At 38.7% G+C, this 20,242-nt stretch overlaps 1 non-coding gene and 1 pseudogene across 1 annotated transcript; one reads left to right on the top strand and one right to left on the bottom strand.

Moving 5' to 3' along the window:
• Positions 1 to 5,463: 5,463 nt before the first annotated feature.
• Positions 5,464 to 19,607, top strand: LOC133059323 (placental prolactin-related protein 4-like; annotated as a pseudogene).
• On the bottom strand, positions 10,794 to 10,900 carry LOC133060087 (U6 spliceosomal RNA). The gene has a single exon (XR_009693749.1). It is a non-coding gene; the product is annotated as a U6 spliceosomal RNA (small nuclear RNA).
• Positions 19,608 to 20,242: the final 635 nt, after the last annotated feature.

The raw sequence follows: 20,242 nt of genomic DNA on the forward strand, positions 1-20,242 counted from the left end.
CCGGAGATTACTCAAACTCATGTCCATCAAGTCGGTGATGCCATCCAGCCATCTCATCCTCTGTCATCCCCTTCTCCTCCTGCCCCCAATCCCTCCCCGGATCAGGGTCTTTTCCAGTGAGTCAACTCTTTGCATGAGGTGGCCAAAGTACTGGAGTTTCAGCTAGCTATCTGTTAATATTTTACATATGGTAATGTACTGTGTTTAAATGCTAGTCTCCCAAGTCAACTTGCCCTCTCCTCCCCGCATTGTATCCACAAAACTGTTCTCTGTGTCTCTCTTCCTGCCCTCAAAATAGGTTCACCAGTACCATTTTTCTAGATTCCATATATATGCATTAATATACAATATTTGGTTTTCTCTTTTTGACTTACTTCACTCTGTATAACAGGCTGTACGTTCATCCACCTCAGCTCAAGTGACCCAAATTTGCTCCTTTTATGGTTAATTAAAATTCCATTGTATAGATGTACCACAACTTCTTTATCCATTCCTCTCTCAATGCACATCTAGATTGCTCCCACGTCCTGACTATTGCAAACAGTGTTGCAATGAACTTTGGGGTACATATGTTTTTTTGAATTATGGTTTTCTCAGAGTATATGCCCAATAGTAGAATTTCTAGGTTATATGGGAGTTTTGTTAGCACTTCCCTGATGGTTCATTAGGTAAAGAATCTGCCTGCAATGCAGGAGACGGTTCAATCCCTGGGTCGGGAAGCTTCTCTGGAGGAGGAAATGGCAACCCAGTCAGGTATACTTGCCATTTCCACCTACCCCTCCTCCACAGTGCTGACCCTCATTTACGTATGTATTAGAAAAGAATTTACCTTTCTATTAACTTAAGTAACATAGTTATCTGACATGTTTACCTTTTATTTTTTGAAGAGAACACAGATAAGTTCCTCTCTCTTAGACAGCATCAATTATACAACACAATTTTATCAGTTGTAGTCATCATGCTATACATTAGATCCTCAGACCTTATAATTTTCATATGTTAAAATGTATAACCTTTTACAAATCCCTGTTTTCCCCATCCTCCAGGCCTTGGCAATCACTTTCCTACTCTGTTTCTGAGTACCACATTTTTTTTTTTAGACTCCTCACAACTGATATCATACAGTATCTGTCTTTCTCTAACTTATTTCACTTAGCATAAGGCTCTCCAGTTTCATCCATGCTGCCACAAATGGAAGAATTTGCTTCTTTTTTAACGGCTAAATAAAATTCATATATATACATATATATATATAGTATATCACATTGTTTTACTCTCTTCATCTATTGACAGATACTTAGCTTGTTCCTGTAACAGGTTGTTCCCAGGCTACTGTGACTATTGCTACAATGAACATGGGAGTACAGATTTCCCTTTGTGATAATTATTTCATTTCCTTTGAATATATATTCAGAAGTGAATATATATCCAGAAATGAATACACATCCAGAAGTGGGATTAATGGCCACATAACAGTTCTTTTTTAAATTTCATGAGAAACTTCCAGAAGGTATTCCATGGGAGTTGCACCAATATACATTCCTACCAATAGATCATAAGAGCTCCATTTTGTACACAGCCTCAACAACACTTATTTCTTACTTTTTGGTAAAAGCCATTTAAACAGGAATTAGTTGGTATATGTTGTACTTTTGATTTGCACTTCCCTGATAGTGATGTTGAGCATCTTGTCATATACTTCTTAGCCATCTGTATACCCTATTGGGGGAAACATTGTCTATTCTGTAAAAAATAGCATGCATCTTGTATACTGTATTTGAATATATAAAACTCAGTTATCTATCCATACACCAACAAATTATAGAAATAGAAACAATCCCATTTACAATTGCATCAAAAAAATAAAATACTTAGAAATAAGTTTAAGCAAGGTGTTGAAAGATCTATATATGAAAACATTCAAGACACTCATGAAATAAATTTTTTAAAGACACAAAAGGTAATGTATTTCATATTTACTGACTGGAAGAATTAATATTGTTACTATATCCATATTACTCAAAGTTATCTACATATTCACTGTAGTCTCTTTCAAAATTCCAAGGCACTTTTCACAAAACAGAAAAAAAAATTCTACAACTTGTATAAAACTGTTGTTGTCGTTGTTGTTGTTCAGTTGCCAGGTTATGTCTGACTCTTTGTGACTCCATAGACTGCAGCACGCCAGACTTCCCTGTTCCTTACCATCTCCTAGAATTTTCCCAAGTTCATGCCCATTGAATTGGTGATGCCATCCAACCATCTCATCCTCTGTCACTCTCTTCTTCTTCTGCCTTCAATCTTTCCCAGCATCAGGGTCTTTTCCAATGAGTCAGTTATTCACTTTAGGTGGCCAGAGTATTAGAGCTTCAGCTTCAGCATCAGTCCTTCCAAAGAGTATTCAGGGTTGATTTCCTTTAAGGTTGACTGGTTTGATCTCCTTGCTGTCAAAGGGACTCTCAAGAGTCTTCTCAGCACCACAGTTCGAAAACATCAGTTTTTCAGTACTCTGCCTTCTTCATTGTCTGTCCAGCTCTTACATGCATACATGACTACTGGAAAGAGCATAGCCTTGACTATACAGACCTCTGTCAGCAAATGTTTTTGCCCATGTTTTTGCCTTTAACAAACTGTCTAGGTTTGTCACAGCTTTCCTGCCAAGAAGCAATTTTCTTCTAATTTCATGGCTGCAGTCACCATCCACAGTGGTTTTGGACCCCAAGAAGAGGAAATCTGTCACTGCTTCCACCTTTTCCCCTTCTATTTGCCATGTAAGTGATGAGACCAGATGCCATGATATTAGCTTTTTTGATATTGAGTTTTAAGCCGGCTTTTTCACTCTCCTCCTTCACCCTCATCAAGAGGGTCTCTAGTCCCTCTTCCCTTTCTGCCATTAGAGTAGTATCATTCACATATCTGAGATTGTTGCTATTTCTCCCAGCAATCTTGATTCCAGCTTTTAGGACTCATCCAGTCCAGCATTGCACATGACAAGCTCTACATATAAGTTAAATCAGCAGGGTGACAATATACAGCCTTGACATACTCCTTTGCCAATTCTGAACCATCTGAACCACTTTATTGTCCCCTGTCTACTTCTAACTGTTGCTCTTCGAACTGTGTACAGGTTTCTCAGAAGACCGGTAAGGTTGGTCTCGTATTCCCATCTCTAAGAATTTTCCACTTTGTTGTAACCCACACAGTTTGGTGAGGTCAATGAAGCAGATGTTTTCTGGAATTCCCTTGCTTTCTCTATGTTCCAGCAGATGTTAGCAATTTGATCTCTGGTTCCTCTGCCTTTTCTAAACCCAGCTTGAACATCTGGAAGTTCTGGGTTCACATAATGCTGAAGCCTAGCCTGGAGGAATTGAGCACAACCTTACAAGCATGGGAGAGGAGTGCAACTGTTCAGTGGCTTGAACATTCTTTAGTACTGCCCTTCTTGGGAACTGAGATGAGGATTGACCTCTTCCAGTCCTCTGGCCACTGCTGGCTTTTCCAAATTTTCTGACATACTGAGTGGAGCACTTTAATAGCATCATCTTTTAGGATTTTAAATAGCTCTGCTAGAATTCTATCACCTCCACTAGCTTTATGGGCAGCAGGGCTTCCTAAGGCCCACTTGACTTCACATTCTAGAATGTCTGGCTGTGAGTGAGAAACTACACCACTGTGATTATCTGGGTCATTAAGATATATATTTTTTACAGTTCTTCTGTGTACTTTTCCCATCTCTTCTTGGTCTAGTCTTCTGTATTAAATCACAAAACACCAAAGAGTCAAAGTGATCTTGAGAAATAAGAACACACTTTGAGACTAGGGTTGCTGATTTCAAATTGTATTAGAAAGCTATAGTAATCAAAACAGAATGATTTCCTTCTGACATGAAAACAGACACATAGATCAACAGAGCAGGCCAGAGAAGCAAGAAAGAACTGCACACCCATACATTGTCGGTTAGCTTATGAAAAAGGAGCCAAGAATATCCAGTGGGGAAAGGACAAGCTTTCCAAACATGGCACTGGGAAAACTGGACAGTCCTATGAAAAAATGAAACTGTGCCCCTGTCTTTTACCATACACAGAAATCAACTAAAAAAGGATTAAACATTTGAACATAAGACTTTAAGAAATTAAACCCCCTAGAAGACATTGAGGTAATCTTCCTTCTTGACAACGGTCTTTGCAATGAGTTTTTGGGTTTCACACCAAAAGCAATGGCAACAACTGCAAAAATATACAAGTGGGACCACATCAAACCCCAAACAAAGGAACATCAACAAAATCAAATGGCAACCTATGGATTGCGAGAAAATATTTCCAAATCACATATCTGATAATGGCTTAATATTAAAAAGTACATGATACTCATACAACTCAAGGTCAAATATAACCAAATAATCCAAATTTTTAATGGAGTATAAGAAAAGTAAGAGTTTCGATAAATCTGAAGATTAGACTGTAGATGAGAGACACAGCAAGGTTCTCCTTCCAGAACAACAACAGCCTGTGCCTTTTCATCTTTTTCATCTAGACTCACTTGTTTGACAATTACAGTTCACAGTGTACATTCTTCAATCAATAGCAAACACCCCACAGTGAGCTATAATATGTACTAATAGTCCCACTGGGGAAAAAAAATTAATATTTGCATACTTACTAATTAGGCATATAAAAAGGAAGGTAATTTTCAGAGTTTACCACTCTATTGTTTTCTATATTTCATTTCAAAGTTGAACGACCTAGTAAGGAAAAGTGAGTTGAGAGACCTCCATAATATACACATAGAAAATCATTTTTAAATGGGAGCATTAATGGATTATAATTTGGGGGTAATTTATTATTACTACTGTAACTGTATTCCTTTTGATTCTCTGCTGCATCAGGTTAATAATTTATTATAAATATTAATACCAACATAGGGACATATACTACTAAAGTTATCGTGACTAGAGAAAGACATAGAATATATTAGGCAAGAGATGAAAGTATGGGAAGTCAGCAATGGTATTAAAATAAAGGCGAGTATTGCCTTGAGACAAAGTAAGGTTCTCAAAGTTTCTTGAAACACCAAGAACAAGTCAGATGTGAGGAATTAGCTTAATTTGTAAATCAGAAACTCTACCAGAAGAAATTTAAGTTCATAAAAATATTACAATGCTACAACCCACAATTTAGACAGAGAATAGGGTAGGGTAGGGTATATAGACATTCAAAACTCTCCATTGCTTAGTGCATCAGGCACTCAAGGAACACCCTCACTGAAGTCTTTATAGCTCAACCTACAGGTACCAGCATGGAGAAAGAGATAGCTCTACTCCACGGGCAGTTGAACCCTACTTTTATGGCCTCATGGCTTTCCTTAAGAAGCATTCGATGCAGCAGATTTCCTCCATCCCATCCCATCTGGCTGACTCCCCACAGTCAACAGGAGTCCTAATCCTGGGATCATTCCGCAATCCCCATGGCTCCAGCTCCCAACTTCGTGGACACCAGTGGACTTACAACCCTGTCCGAGGTATGAAAGGCAGCATCATGGCTTGTCTATGTGGTTCTCACTCTGTTCAGACGGTCACAGGTTAGTTAGTTCACTCCCCAACAGCTTCAAATGACTCCTCCATTCCAGTGGACGGCCATGGACGCGGGGATCTCTCCCCTGCACATCAGCTCCCTCACCCCCAGGTGCAGGCTGGTCCCACCTGCTCTCCTCCTTCTTTCCCCTTCCTCCTTGTCCCTTCTTTCTTTTGTCCTACCGAGTTCTGTGTGGATCCGGACATTCCTTCTCAGTAGTCAGGGCGTCCTGCCAGTATTCACCTGGTCTTCTGTGAGAACTGCTGCGTCTTTAGACGTTGTTGATGCATTGGTGGAGAGAGGTGTACCCCACTTCCACCTACCCCTCCGTCATCTTGTCCACCCCCATTTGTGCATGTATTAGAAATGAGTTTCCCTTTCTATTAAGTAACATTGCCATCACCACACATGTTTAACTTTTGCTTTTTGAGGAGAACACAGGTAAGCCCCACTCTCTTCAGTTCAGTTCAGTTGCTCAGTCATGTCCAGCTCTTTGCGACCCCATGGACTGCGGCACACCAGGCTTCCCTGTCCATCACTGATTCCCAGAGCTTACTCAAACTCATGCCCATCCAGTTGGTGAGGCCACTCGATGATGTCCACTCTCTTAGACAATTTCAAATATACAATACCATCTTATTAGTTACAGTAACCATGCTATAGATTAGATCCTCAGTTCAGTTGCTCAGTCATGTCCAACTCTTTGTGACACCATGGACTGCAGCAAGACAGGCTTCCTTCCATCACCAACTTCCAAAGCTTGCTCAAACTCATGATTAGATCTCATGGTTAGATCATGAGGCTCAAACATTAGATCCTCAGACCTTATTAATTTTTTATACATGAAAATGTGTAACCTTTAAAAATCTCCTTATTTCCCCCACCCTCCAGGCTTTGGCAATCATTTTTCTACTCTAAGTTCCATTTTTTTTTTTTAGATTCCTTATAATTGACATCATCTGGTATTTGTCTTTCTCTGACTTAGTTCACTTAGCGTAATGCCCTCCAGTTTCATCCATGTTGCCACAAATGGAAGGATTTCTTTCTTTTTCAAATGGCTAAATAATATTTACCTATATATGTCACATCACATTGTTTTAATCCATTCACTGGTTGACAGATACTCAGGTTGTTCCTATAACAAGGCTACTGTGAATAATGCTGCAATGAACGTGGAAATACAGATCTCTCTTTGAGACAAAGATTTCATTTCCTTTGAATATATATCCAGAAGTGGGATAATGGGTCACATAACCGTTCTCTTTTAAATTTCTTGAGGAACCTCCACAGTATTTTTCCATGGAAGTTGCACTGGTATACATTCCTACCAACAGTGCATAAGCACCCCTTTTTCTCCACATCCTCAGTAACATTTGTCATTTCTTACATTTTTGGTACTAGTCATTCAAACAGGTATGAGGTGATATCTCTTGTGCTTTTGATCTGCATTTCCTTGATTACTAGTGATGTTGAGCATGTTGTCATATACCTCTTGATCATCTATAGGTCTTATTTGTGGAAAAATGTCTATTCGTTAAAGATGTAGCATACATTTTCTTTACTATATTCCAATATGTGAAACTCAGTTGCCTACCTATATATCATCAATGAACTATCAGAAAGTGGAATAAAGAAAACAATCCCATTTACTGTTGCATCACAAAAAGATAAAACACTTAGAAATAAACTTAAGCAAGGTGTTGAAAGATTTTATACAAAACCTTTAAGACACTGATAAATTTTAAAAAAGATAAATATATGTAAAGTTAGGTTGTCTATTCAATGTGTTTCTTGTTTCTTGAAGAAGGATTTGTCTTACTATAAACTTCCCTCTTAGAACTGCTTTTGTTGCATCCTATAGGTTTTAGATCATCATGTTTTCATTGTACTTTGTTTCTAGGAATTCTTTTATTTCCCTTAGTTCTTCAGTAATATGTTCATTATTTAGAAATATGTTGTTTAATCTCCATGTGTTTGTGTTCTTTAAAGTTGTTTTTTCTCCTGTAATTGATATCTAGTCTCACAGTGTTGTGGTCAGAGAAAATGCTTGATATAATTTCAATTTTCTTAAATTACTAAGGTTTGATTTGTGACCCAAGATGAGGAAAATGTTCCATGTGCACTTGAGAAGAAAGTGTATTCTTCTGCATTTGGATGAAATGTGCTGAAGATATCAATTAGGTCTATTTGGTCTAATATTTCCTTTGGGGCTTATGTTTCCTTATTAATTTTCTGTTTTGATGATCTGTTCATTGGTATAGGTGAGGTGTTAACTTGTCCTACTATTACTGTGTTACTGTCAATTTCCCCTTTTATGTCAGTTAGTGTTTGCCTTATATACTGAGGTGTTCCTAGGTTGGGTACATAAATACAATTGCTATGTCTTTTTCTTGGACTGATCTGTTGATCATTTGGTAGTGTCCTTCTTTATCTCTTATAATAGTTTTTATTTTAAGGTCTATTTTGTCTGATATGAGAATTGCCAATCCGGCTTTCTTTTGATTTCCATTTGCATGGAATATGTTTTTCCATCCTCTCACTTTCAGTCTGTACGTGTCTCTAGGACTGAAGTGGGTCTCTTGTAGACAGCATATATATGGGTCTTGTCCTTGTATCCATCCAGCCAGTCTGTGTCTTTTGGTAAAAATGGAAGATAATAGCAAATAAAACAACTGATAAAGGATTGCTTTCCAAAATATACAAGCAGCTCATACAACCCAATCATCAAAAGTAAAGGCAAGAGCTGCAAAAATAAACTAGTGGGACCACATCAAACTCAAAAGCTTCTGCATAGTAAAAGAAGCCATCAATAAAATCAAATGGCAACCTATGGAATGAAAAAAATATTTGCAAATCACATATTTGGTAAGGGCTTCATATGCATGTATATATAAGAGATCCATGTAACTCAGTAGGAAAAAAAATCAAATAACCCAAATTATTAAATGAGCAAAGGAAGAGTGAGTGTTTTGAAAAATCTGAAGATTAGACTGTGTAGATGACAGACACTGTAAGTTTTTCCTTCCAGAACAAAAGCCTGTGTCTTTCTGGCATTGCTTTCTTTATTGCCAATCACCTGTTTGGTGATTGCAGCTCATAGTATACATCCTTCACTCAATAGCAATCACCCTATACTAACCTATATGTACTAAGAATAGCCCTACTAACTATAAAAGGCTAATAATTACATACTTAATTTTGAGGTATCTAAAATCCAAGGTGATTTTCAGAATTTTCCACTCCATTGTTTTCTACACTCTATGTCAAAATTGAAACATCTAGTAAGGAAAAATGAGTTAGGGGACCTCAATAACACATGGATAGAAAGTCATTTAAAACTGGGAGCATTACTGGATTATAATTCAGGGGAATGTATTATTACTAATAGTACTGTAACTTTATTCCCTTTAATTCTCTGCTATACTAGGTTGATATTTACTTAAAATATTAATACCAACATAGAGACACAGAGTACTCATGTTACAGAGATTGAGAAAGACAAAGCTTATGAGGCAGGAAGTGAAATCACAGAAAATTAGCAATGGTATCAAAAGAAGGGGCAGTAGTGCCTAGAAAGAAAGCAGAGTTCTCTAATTTTGGGAGACAACACGAACAAGCCAGATGTGAGCCAGCCAGCTTAAGCTGTATACCAGAAACTGCACCAGAAGGAAAATGAAGTTCATAAAAATATGCTGATGCTAAAAGCCAAAATCCAGACAGTAAGAGAATAGGGAAGGGGATATGTAGATGCTGAAAACTACTCAAGAGAGGTATACATGGAAGCAAATACACTAATGAGCATCAGAAAAGTCAAAGCACAAAAGGGTCTGAAAAATAAATCATAAAGAGACTTGGTAGTCTGATCAAAATAATAATAGAATCAAATTAGAAAACCAAAATATAAAGACTTGTGCACATGATAGAACCAGAGAATGCCCAGGAAAGAAAATTTCAGGCTTAGTGGGCCACGAACAGAAGCCTCCAGCATTGGGAACAGAAACCCTGGGCAGGACTCATGACTGTGGGCTTCTGGGAACAACCTCCGTTTCAAAGTTTGGGCGCTATACCGCCTAAAGGCGAACGCAGACAAGGACTATAGCTTGTATGACAGTGAGTCAGACAGTAGTGTGTTAGTTTATTTTTCTCATTCAACTATAAAGTTAATGAATCACTAACCAATGATAATTGACACCATCAGTTTCCAGTCAGATCCTCTTTAGTCATACAATGGATATCTGAACCTGTTATAAGATCCCAATAACATTTTTAATAATTAAATTTATTGATGTTTAATTGAAGGGTAATTGCTGGGAGAAATGTCAATAACCTCAGATATGCAGATGACACCACCCTTAAGGCAGAAAGCGAAGAACTAAAGAGCCTCTTTATGAAAGTGAAAGAGGAGAGTGAAAAAGTTGGCTTAAGCTCAACATTCAGAAAACTATGGTCATGGCATCTGGTCCCATCACTTCATGGTAAATAGATGGGGAAACAGTGGAAACAGTGGCTGACTTTATTTCTCTGGGCTCCAAAATCACTGCAGATGGTGATTGCAGCCATGAAATTAAAAGACGCTTACCCCTTGGAAGGAAAGTTTTGACCAACCTAGATAGCATATTAAAAAGCAGAGACATTACTTCGCCAACAAAGGTCCATCTAGTCAAGGCTATGGTTTTTCCAGTAGTCATGTATGGATGTGAGAGTTAGGTGGTGAAAAAAGCTGAGCGCCAAAGAATTGATGCTTTTGAACTGTGGTGTTGGAGAAGACTTTTGAGAATCCCATGGACTGCAAGGAGATCCAACCAGTCCATCCTAAAGGAGATCAGTCCTGGGTGTTCATTGGAAGGACTGATATTGAAGTTGAAACTCCCAATACTTTGGCCACCTGATGTGAAGACCCTGATGCTGGGAAAGATTGAGGGCAGGAGGAAAAGGGGACAACAGAGGATGAGATGGTTGGATGGCATCACCAACTCAATGGACGTGGGTTTGGTTGGACTCCAGGAGTTTGTGATGGACAGGGAGGCCTGGCGTGCTGCAGTTCATGGGGTCGCAGAGAGTTGGACATGACTGAGCGACTGAACTGAACTGAAATTGCTTTACAATACTGTACTGCTTTTGGCCAAAGATCAACATGAATCAGCCACAGGTATACCTATGTCTCCTTGCTCTTGAAGCTCCTTCCCACCTTCCTTCCCATCCCACCCCTCGAAGTTGTTACAGAAAAATATGGAAGGCTTCACAAATTTGTGTGTCATCCTTGGGCAGGGGCCATGCTAACCTTCTCTGTATTATTTCAATTTTTTAATATATATGCTACCAAAGCAAACAAATAACATTTCAACAGAAAAAAAAAAATCACATAGTCAGTCATCTACCAATAAATGATCGATTACATTAGGAATTAGGGTATTCTGCTATATTTACTGCCTCTTATAAAATTGAATTTTGATAAGGTCCAAAGTTCCATGTAGGAATTAAGCATATATTTATGCATAACACATGTATACATGCACAGAAATATATGCACACAAATATGTCTATGTTATACAAGCTATTACTCTCCTTGCCTGTCACAATAAGTTCTCTAGTTGATGAGAGAGATAGTCCCAATTTTCTCCAACTTATATGTCTTCTTTTTGAGAACCACTTCTTTTATTTTCATCACCTATTTTTTTTTCATTTATTTTTATTAGTTTTAGGCTAATTATTTTACAATATTGTAATGGTTGTTGCCATACATTGACATGAATCAGCCATAGATTTACATGTGTTCCCCATCTTGAACCCCCCTCCCACCTTCCTCCCCATTCCATCCCTCTGGGTCACCCCAGTGCACCAGCCCCGAGCACTTGTCTCATGCATCCAACCTGGACTGGCAATCTGTTTCACACTTGATAATATACATGTTTCAATGCTGTTCTCTCAGATCATCCCAGCCTCGCCTTCTCCCACAGAGTCCAAAAGTCTGTTCTATACAACTGTGTCTCTTTTTCTGTTTTGCATATAGGGTTATCGTTACCATCTTTCTAAATTCCATATATATGCGTTAGTATACTGTAATGTTCTTTATCTTTCTGGCTTACTTGACTCTGTATAATGGGCTCCAGTTTCATCCATCTCATTAGAACTGATTCAAATGTATTCTTTTTAATGGCTGAGTAATATTCTTTTGTGTATATGTACCACAGCTTCTTTCTTATCCATTCGTCTGCTGATGGGCATCTAGGTTGCTTCCATGTCCTGGCAATTATAAACAGTGCTGCAATGAACATTGGGATGCACATGTCTCTTTCAGATCTGGTTTCCTCAGTGTGTATGCCCAGGAGCGGGGTTGCTGGGTCATATGGTGGTTCTATTTCCAGTTTTTTAAGAAATCTCCACACTGTTCTCCATAGTGGCTGTACTAGTTTGCATTCCCACCAACAGTGTAAGAGGGTTCCCTCTTCTCCACACCCTCTCCAGCATTTATTGCTTGTAGACTTTTGGATACCAGCCATTCTGACTGGCATGTAATGGTACCTCATTGTGGTTTTGATTTGCATTTCTCTGATAATGAGTGATGTTGAGCATCTTTTCATGTGTTTGTTAGCCATCTGTATGTCTTCTTTGGAGAAATGTCTGTTTAGTTCTTTGGCCCATTTTTTGATTGGGTCATTTATTTTTCTGGAATTGAGCTGCAGGAGTTGCTTGTATATTTTTGAGATTAATGCTTTGTCTGTTTCTTTGTTTGCTATTATTTTCTCCCATTCTGAAGTCTGTCTTTTCACCTTGTTTATAGTTTCCTTTGTTGTGCAAAAGCTTTTAAGTTTAATTAGGTCCCATTTGTTTATCCTTGCTTTTATTTCCAATATTCTGGGAGGTGGGTCATAGAGGATCTTGCTGTGGTTTATGTCGGACAGTGTTTTGCCTATGTTCTCCTCTGGCAGTTTTCTAGTTTCTGGTCTTACATTTAGATCTTTAATCCATTTTATTTTTGTGTATGGTGTTAGAAAGTGTTCTAGTTTCATTCTTTTACAAGTGGTTGACCAGTTTTCCCAGCACCACTTGTTAAAGAGGTTGTCTTTTTTCCATTGTATATTCTTGCCTCCTTTGTCAAAGATAAGGTGTCCATAGGTTCGTGGATTTATCTCTGGGCTTTCTATTCTGTTCCATTGATCTATATTTCTGTCTTTATGCCAGTACCATACTGTCTTGATGACTGTGGCTTTGTAGTAGAGTCTGAAGTCAGGCAGGTTGATTCCTCCAGTTCCATTCTTCTTTCTCAAGATTGCTTTGGCTATTCGAGGTTTTTTGTATTTCCATACAAATTGTGAAATCATCACCTAACTTTAAATAACCATTTTATTCTTAGGTACCATGCCCCCTTTAAACTAAGAGCAGAGAAATCCTAGTAAATGCTGATATCTTATCCTTCATTAAATTACCACTCTTCTGGTAAACTGGAAAAAGAATCATGTTCAGATCTCATTCAGGAGGATAAAATCTCTATTTTATCAGTTCTCTTGTCCAAACTCAATTCTTGCTCACCTCAGTCTTAAATTCTGCTTACTTACAAAGGATGGACAGGAAAAGAAATACTAAAATCACTCTTGCAAGAGTCTATGATTTTATGCTTCTGTTGGCCAAAGGTAGGGCCAGGAATAATTTCTGAAATATTACAATACATCATGGAAGCCTGAAGGTCTAGTTCTACTGTCAAAGAGGAGATATTTGGAGATGGTTCAAAAACTGAGCCCCATGGTTGTCATGATGTGCTCCCGAGCAGACAGATGGATTTTCTCCCTGAAACATCACAGTCAGGAAAGGCCAGGCCGTGTCTGCAGAGCCAGTGACGGGGTCCTGGGTGCTGAGAGGTAAGATTCTTGGATGACCATCTGGAGATTTACCTGCCATTGTCTCGAAGAAACAAACATAATGAGAAGATTAAAGATGAATAAAAGTAGAAGAGCTGTCAAGGTGCCTAGAAGCAAGTCTAGCCAAGAGAACCAGGCCCCCACACTGATAACTGTCAAAGAATTTAACAGTGACTGTTTTATAGACAGAGCAGAACAAGTGGATAAAACCAGTGTTCTAGGGTCACTGCTGTTTTGCAGTCAAAGACAAAATATTTTTCTCTTTAAGCAGAGTCATCACAGCTCCTGATATGGTCCTGGTTACACACATGCAGACCGAGAGCCCACAGGAATGTGTGATGTGACATCAGGAAGTGAGCAGATGACTGCATTGGTGCCCAGTCACCTCCATCTGCTAATGATGGGACCTGGGGAAAATTATTTGCCCTCTCCAAGTCATTGCATCTTCATTAACATAACTTGATGAACACAGTGAAGATGAACGCTATCTCACAGGGTTACTGTGAAACACAACTTTTAAGATGTTTTAAAGCTTTTGGGAAAGTATCAAAGACATGCATGGGGTTATGAAGGTGAGTTAGCAGATCCAAGGTTCAGTATCCTTTTTCTCTTAGTATTCTCTCTGTACTCAATAGTAGCGATCAGTCAGTCATGTGTTTACTCTTACCCCAGCATGATGGTAAACCACACAGATCAACTGTACTTATCTTGTCATTTCGGTATCTAAAATGCAAGCATTAGTCAATGTAGAGTGAAAAAATTACAAACTCCTAGAGGGCCTCGCTGCTGAGAGTCTGCAGAGTCCCAATATTAAACTGTCTTAAAAGAATGGCCTAAACACTCTGGCTCAGAATTAAGTTCCAAATGTTTGCAGAGCACAGAAGAACTTCAGGGAGCAATACAAAAATGCAGGGAGTAACCTACTTCTCCAACTATCTGTGCAAATATCGTCATCCATCTAAATTCACACAGAAGGCACTCCTTCTTCCCCACCCCAGCTACTACGGCACCAACTCCTGCTCAGGGCACAGGAAAAGAGAAGGCTTCCCTCCACAGGATGGATTTGATAACTGCAGGTGACTAGATCATCTCAGAATGGCTCATATTTTTATTTAAGCAGGGTCTCACCTGCTCCTGCTGCTGGTCATGTCAAATCTGCTCTTGTGCCAAGGCAACTTCTTCACATCCCTCTGTCTTTGCGGGAATGACCTCTGCCTGAACTCCCTTAAAGACCTGTTTACCCATGCCACCAACCTGTCCCACGACATCTATAACCTCTCCTCAAAAATGTTCAATGAGTTTTTAAGTACTGTGGTAATGGTGGTTTAGTTGCTAAGTCGTGTCTGACTCTTGCAACCCCATGGACTGCAACCTGCCCAACTCCCAGAAGGAACCTTTGCAGAAGTGACTGGAATATACTATCCTTTAGACAAGAAGGCTACATCCGCCAAACTTCAAATAACACACTCTCTAGGTCAAAGAAGCCGTCAGCTCATAAGATGTGGAAATCGAAGAAAGGATCAGTTTTGTGAAATCTCAAAGACTCCTAAGGAGTGCAATAACTTTTTCGATTTCCTTTCATTCATTTTCTTTCTTAAATTTCCAAAATAAATGATTTTCTATTTGTCAGCTAGGAATGCCATGAAATAATACAATAGACTCACTGGAATAAACAACAGAAATTAAGATTTGCAGGGAATAGGTTTAGAGCTACAATAGAAGGAGGGTTTACAACTGGAAACAATTATTCTCTTTTTGATGAAGATATTTGAAAATTGTATGTTAATTCTTTTAGGTCAGTCAAGGAGCACACAGTAGAGCAGACAACTAATAAAAAAATGGTGCTAAAGGTTTCTATTACATTCACGTCATTCTTTTTCAGTTCAGCTCAGTCGCTCATTCGTGTCCAACTCTTTGTGACCCCATGAACTGCAGCACGCCAGGCCTCCCTGTCCACCACCAACTCCCGGAGTTTATCCAAACTCATGTCCATAGAGTCAGTGATGCCATCCAACCATCTCATCCTCTGTTGTCCCCTTCTCCTCCTGCCCTCAATCTTTCCCAGCATCAGGGTCTTTTCAAATGAGTCAGTTCTTCGCATAAGGTGGCCAAAGTACTGGCATTTCAGCTTCAACATCAGTCCTTCCAATGAACACCCAGGACTGATCTCCTTTAGGATGGACTGGTTGGATCTCCTTGCAGTCCATGGGATTCTCAAAAGTCTTCTCCAATACCACAGTTCAAAAGCATCAATTCTTTGGTACTCAGCTTTCTTTATAGACCAACTCTCACATCCATACATGACTACTGGAAAAACCATAGCCTTGACTAGACGGACCTTTGTTGGCAAAGTAATGTCTCTGCTTTTTAATATGCTATCTAGGTTGGTCATAACTTTCCTTCCAAGGAGTAAGCGTCTTTTAATTTCATGGCTGCTTTACTCACTAGTTTTTCTTTCATCCTCCATTTTTGACTCTCCATGTTTTTTCCAACTCTTCCAAGTAATATTTCTAAATGTTCATAACTTTCACTAAAGATTAGTTTTTCTCTCTCAATGTGTTATCTAGATTTTTCTACTCTTATTATTCTCAGTCCATTGTTTAGTATTTCCTATAACTTTATGCCATGTTCTTCTGACGTACCATTTTGTCACCATAAACAACACTGTATTCTGCACCTGGGATGAGCACTAAGCTTTTTGGTGTGCAGATTCAGAGATAAGTTGAAGTCATAACTGTATAATTCCTTATAAGGGAATATATTGGCTCCAACCCACAGTAAACAAGAGAGTAAATGGTTAAATATAGGTGCGTGCATGCATTCTAAGTCACTTCAGTTGTGTCTGATTCTTTGCAACCCTACTGACTGTAGCCCAACAGGCTCCTCTGTCCATAGGATTCACCAGGCAAGAGTACTTGAGTATACTTCTGTACCCTCTTGCAAGGGATGCTCCACACCTAGGGATCAAACCTGAGTCTTCTTATATATCCTGCATTGGCAGGAATGTTCTTTACCACTACCGTCATGTGGGAAGCACCAGATATTGGTACATATGTAGTATAGTTGGTTCAAATACTAAATTTAAAAAAAGATAATAATAAAACAGAGAAGGGAAAAGGTTGAACTTAGAAAAGTTAGATGAAAAATCATTTTTTATAGAGACAATGTAGAGGAAAAGTAGGAAGAGAATGACTTTCAGATTTTGTGACCCCCCCCCCATTAAAAAAAATTACACATCTATCAAACATGTTATCATTCTGGTAATGGGTTCATCTACTAAATGCCCCAAAACCTTAACTAACTGCCTGATCACTTTCAGGATGAACAGTATGCCCAGGGCAGAAAATACTATATCACCACCACCAACAGCTGCCATACCACTTCCCTCCATGCCCCTGAGGAAAAAGAACAAGTCCAACACATGCACATGAGTCTTTCACCCGGGTTTTTCACCAGATCAAATGAGACAGTATATTGGTATTACCAAGAATCAGATTATTAGAAGTAATGGTAACTGTACATGCAGAGAAAGGTGGAGGAACCATAAGCAATTGAAGAGAAGTTATATTATGCAGTTGATGAAGCATTAGTGAAATCAAGGGATGACTAAAGATCTGTAGTAGCAAAAAAAATAACAGATCTATAAATTGTCCATGCAGACAACTTTAGTTCAACCAATGCATTAGACACAGGATTGCAGCTATTACACTGTATGAAAACATGAAATGAATGGAACTTCCATGTGTAAAATATAAGATTGCAAAATTCATGAATATGTAGGAAATACACCCCAGTTTTGAGTACTCATTGTTACTAGTGACTCCTACACGGAGTCCTATTCTGCACCACTAGAGCCATCGCATCTGCCTTTCAATGCTCTCCTGATTCTGCTTCTACATCTCTGACACCTCCTTCATTCGTCATTCTCAATGACTCTTCTGTCACCTTTTATTCTTAATTTGTAAGTCTCCCCCACAATGGCCTATATAACATTGCTTTGCTTCTCATGGCCGCAACAATTGCCTCTGTTTTGAGGACAACATAGATTACATATCAAGCCTCAATCATTTATGGCAGCTCCAAATGTTCACCATTATAATCTCTCCTTTTTGATTTCCTGCATTACCCTTCGTCTTAACATTATTTAAAATATTTTCACATGCATCCCCCCTTAAAATACTATCTTCTCTCTCTACAACTTTCTTAATGATACCAGCATTCTTTTCCTCTGTTAAGCTCATTAATAATGAGGATGATCAAGTAAAGGAAAAAGGTCAAAGAAGAGGAGGAGGAGGAGGGATTTTTCAATAAGCTTAAATTTAAAGTTTATTGAGAGTTACTACATGGCCATACATGTTACTAAGCACTTTATGTGCATTACTATATTTCATCCTACTCAGTTCTCTGTTCTTTACCACTAAAACAGTTCATGGATGTAAAGAAATCAAGCATATTAACTAGAGATCTTCAGCCCCCAGGATTTTCATGCTCAATTCTACTAGTAGTAGTGAACCTGGGGGGAAAACCCTCCATTGTGAATCCCACTGATGCTGTTACTAAAGACAACGCTGTGCCATTTTCTGCCCGGACACATGTCAACCAGACAGACTCTTCTGATACCAGCATGGGGGCTGGTGTTGGGATCAACTGAGGAAAGAAAGCCTGTTTAGGAATGTCATGTCTTCTTCTTTGTCTCTTTGTTGCAATATCATAAAACAAATTACCAATTGAAAATCAATACGAATGACTCATCTGATTCACTAATATGAAAGAATCTCTGGGTGACAATGATGTGGGCACAGGTAGAATGCCTCTTTCCTGGGTCAGGTACTGCAGGAGCATACTGACTTGTCATAAAACACATAGATTTCTCTCATGCAAATATACAAACATAAAAGAATTCACTGAGTAGGTGGTTGAATTTCAGAGGAAAAAAGAAAATTCTTCATGTTATAAATTAGAACTCATCAGAAGAATTAGTTACTAAATTCAGCGAAGTGTGAACTAATAGCTTATGCTTTATACTTCGGCAACTTTTACTACCTTCAAAAATCTCTGCATACACATAGGAATAACCAAGAGTTCTTTAGGTCAGCTGCTCTGAGCAAAGATCACATGTTACCAAAAGCACTGAATTATGATTATTTTAATGTGACTGTTTCTTATGGTTGCTTAGAACAAAGGCCTTATTAGGTGGATACTCATGTTACTGTACTCCTGGGGTAAACCTCTGTATGAGCTAGTCAAGGACCTGCAGAGTATGAAAGAAGTCTCAGATGCTATCCTATCAAGCGCCAGAGAGAATGTGAAAAAAGTACAAGAACTTCAAGCACTCATAGACAGGCCGTTCAGCCAGGTGAGCATCCTGCAGAGGGCTTTCTTGCTTTGTTCATGAATGAAAGAGGTGACCTCTGTAATGTGGAAGGAGTTTTGAAATATCTCATTTTGTAAGAAAAAGATTCATGACTTCTATATTCTAGACTGCTACTACATAAAGCAGGAGCCTAGTCATTCATAGTGACAGATTCTACTGTAAATGAATCAGAATTTCACTGCAACTTTTGACATGTGCAGCCTTCCCTGCATTGCACACAATTCCACCAAAAGCTTGCCTCTTCCTGGGTACAAGTGGTTGAAATATTTTCAAGAGTAAGAGAACTAGAGAAAAGAATTTCCAAGATCAGCATTTTCTTCAAAGTATCCCAGGACATCTGCTATTGAAGTTCCACGTGTCTTCCTTCTCTGTTCTTCTCAAATCAAAGGATGAGAGTGGGAAGGAAGAAAAGAGAAAGTTAAAGCTAAACTTGAGTTATGTTTCTACTTTTTAGATTCCTAATAGGTTTCTTATAGGCTGGCTCCAAAATCCATATCTAGAGAGTTTTATATTCATGTGTCTTCCCCAAATCTTAATTTGATAATTAGAAGGAACAAAGATAAGCAAATACTAATAAAACACATAAAAAGTCCTTATCTTTTGGGTATTCAGGTTATTCTTACAGTCAAAAGGAAGATGGCCTAAGCTAACACTGTCTGGTAAGGACGCCCATCCCTGTAGATGGGCAATGAAGATATGCGTCATTCTTCATTTTATAACCTGCTCCAGTGCCTGCACAGAGATTCATGTAAAACTGACATTTACACCAAACTCCTGGTGTGCCAACTCCTCTACGACAAGTGCTAAATCCACATCCATTCCCATCCAGCTCTGAGGTGGTTGTAATGATCTACCCCATAGCAAGCTTCTTTGAAATATACAGCTTTTTAATGCATGCTTTGTGAAATGGGTCTCCTCTTAGAAAAATAAACACAGACTCTCTAGAGATGTCAAAATCTAAGAAGGCAATTTGTCAACATTTCTTATCTTCATTTAATAGAAAAATCAAAAGAAAATCCACTCCTACAATTGAGAGAGTGAAGCTCCTATTAAAATTAGTCACAAATAGCAGAAGCTGGCATTACAAAGAAGACCATTAAGAGATTACAGAATCACAGCCAACTATTCTGAGTCAAGTTATTAGAATCAAAGAATTAGACAATTGTTCATCATTCTGGTCATGCCACCAAGAAGACTGAATTCTCAGGATTCTTTATGAAAGCCAGCTACGAACCGTCAGCCCACTGTCACAGTGTTACACCAGACAGGATCAGTGCTTCATACCTTTGTACAAATAGCATGAGGTTTACTGAACTGTCTAAAGATTGTTAGGATGCTGTCTTAGTCTTTCTGGGTTACTATAACAAAATATCACAGACTTAAAAAATGGAAATTGATTTCCACAGTGTGGTCATGCAGGGTCCTTTCTGGTCTCACACTCC

Source organism: Dama dama, chromosome 7, assembly GCF_033118175.1.
Source record: "Dama dama isolate Ldn47 chromosome 7, ASM3311817v1, whole genome shotgun sequence".
Lineage (NCBI taxonomy): Eukaryota > Metazoa > Chordata > Mammalia > Artiodactyla > Cervidae > Dama > Dama dama.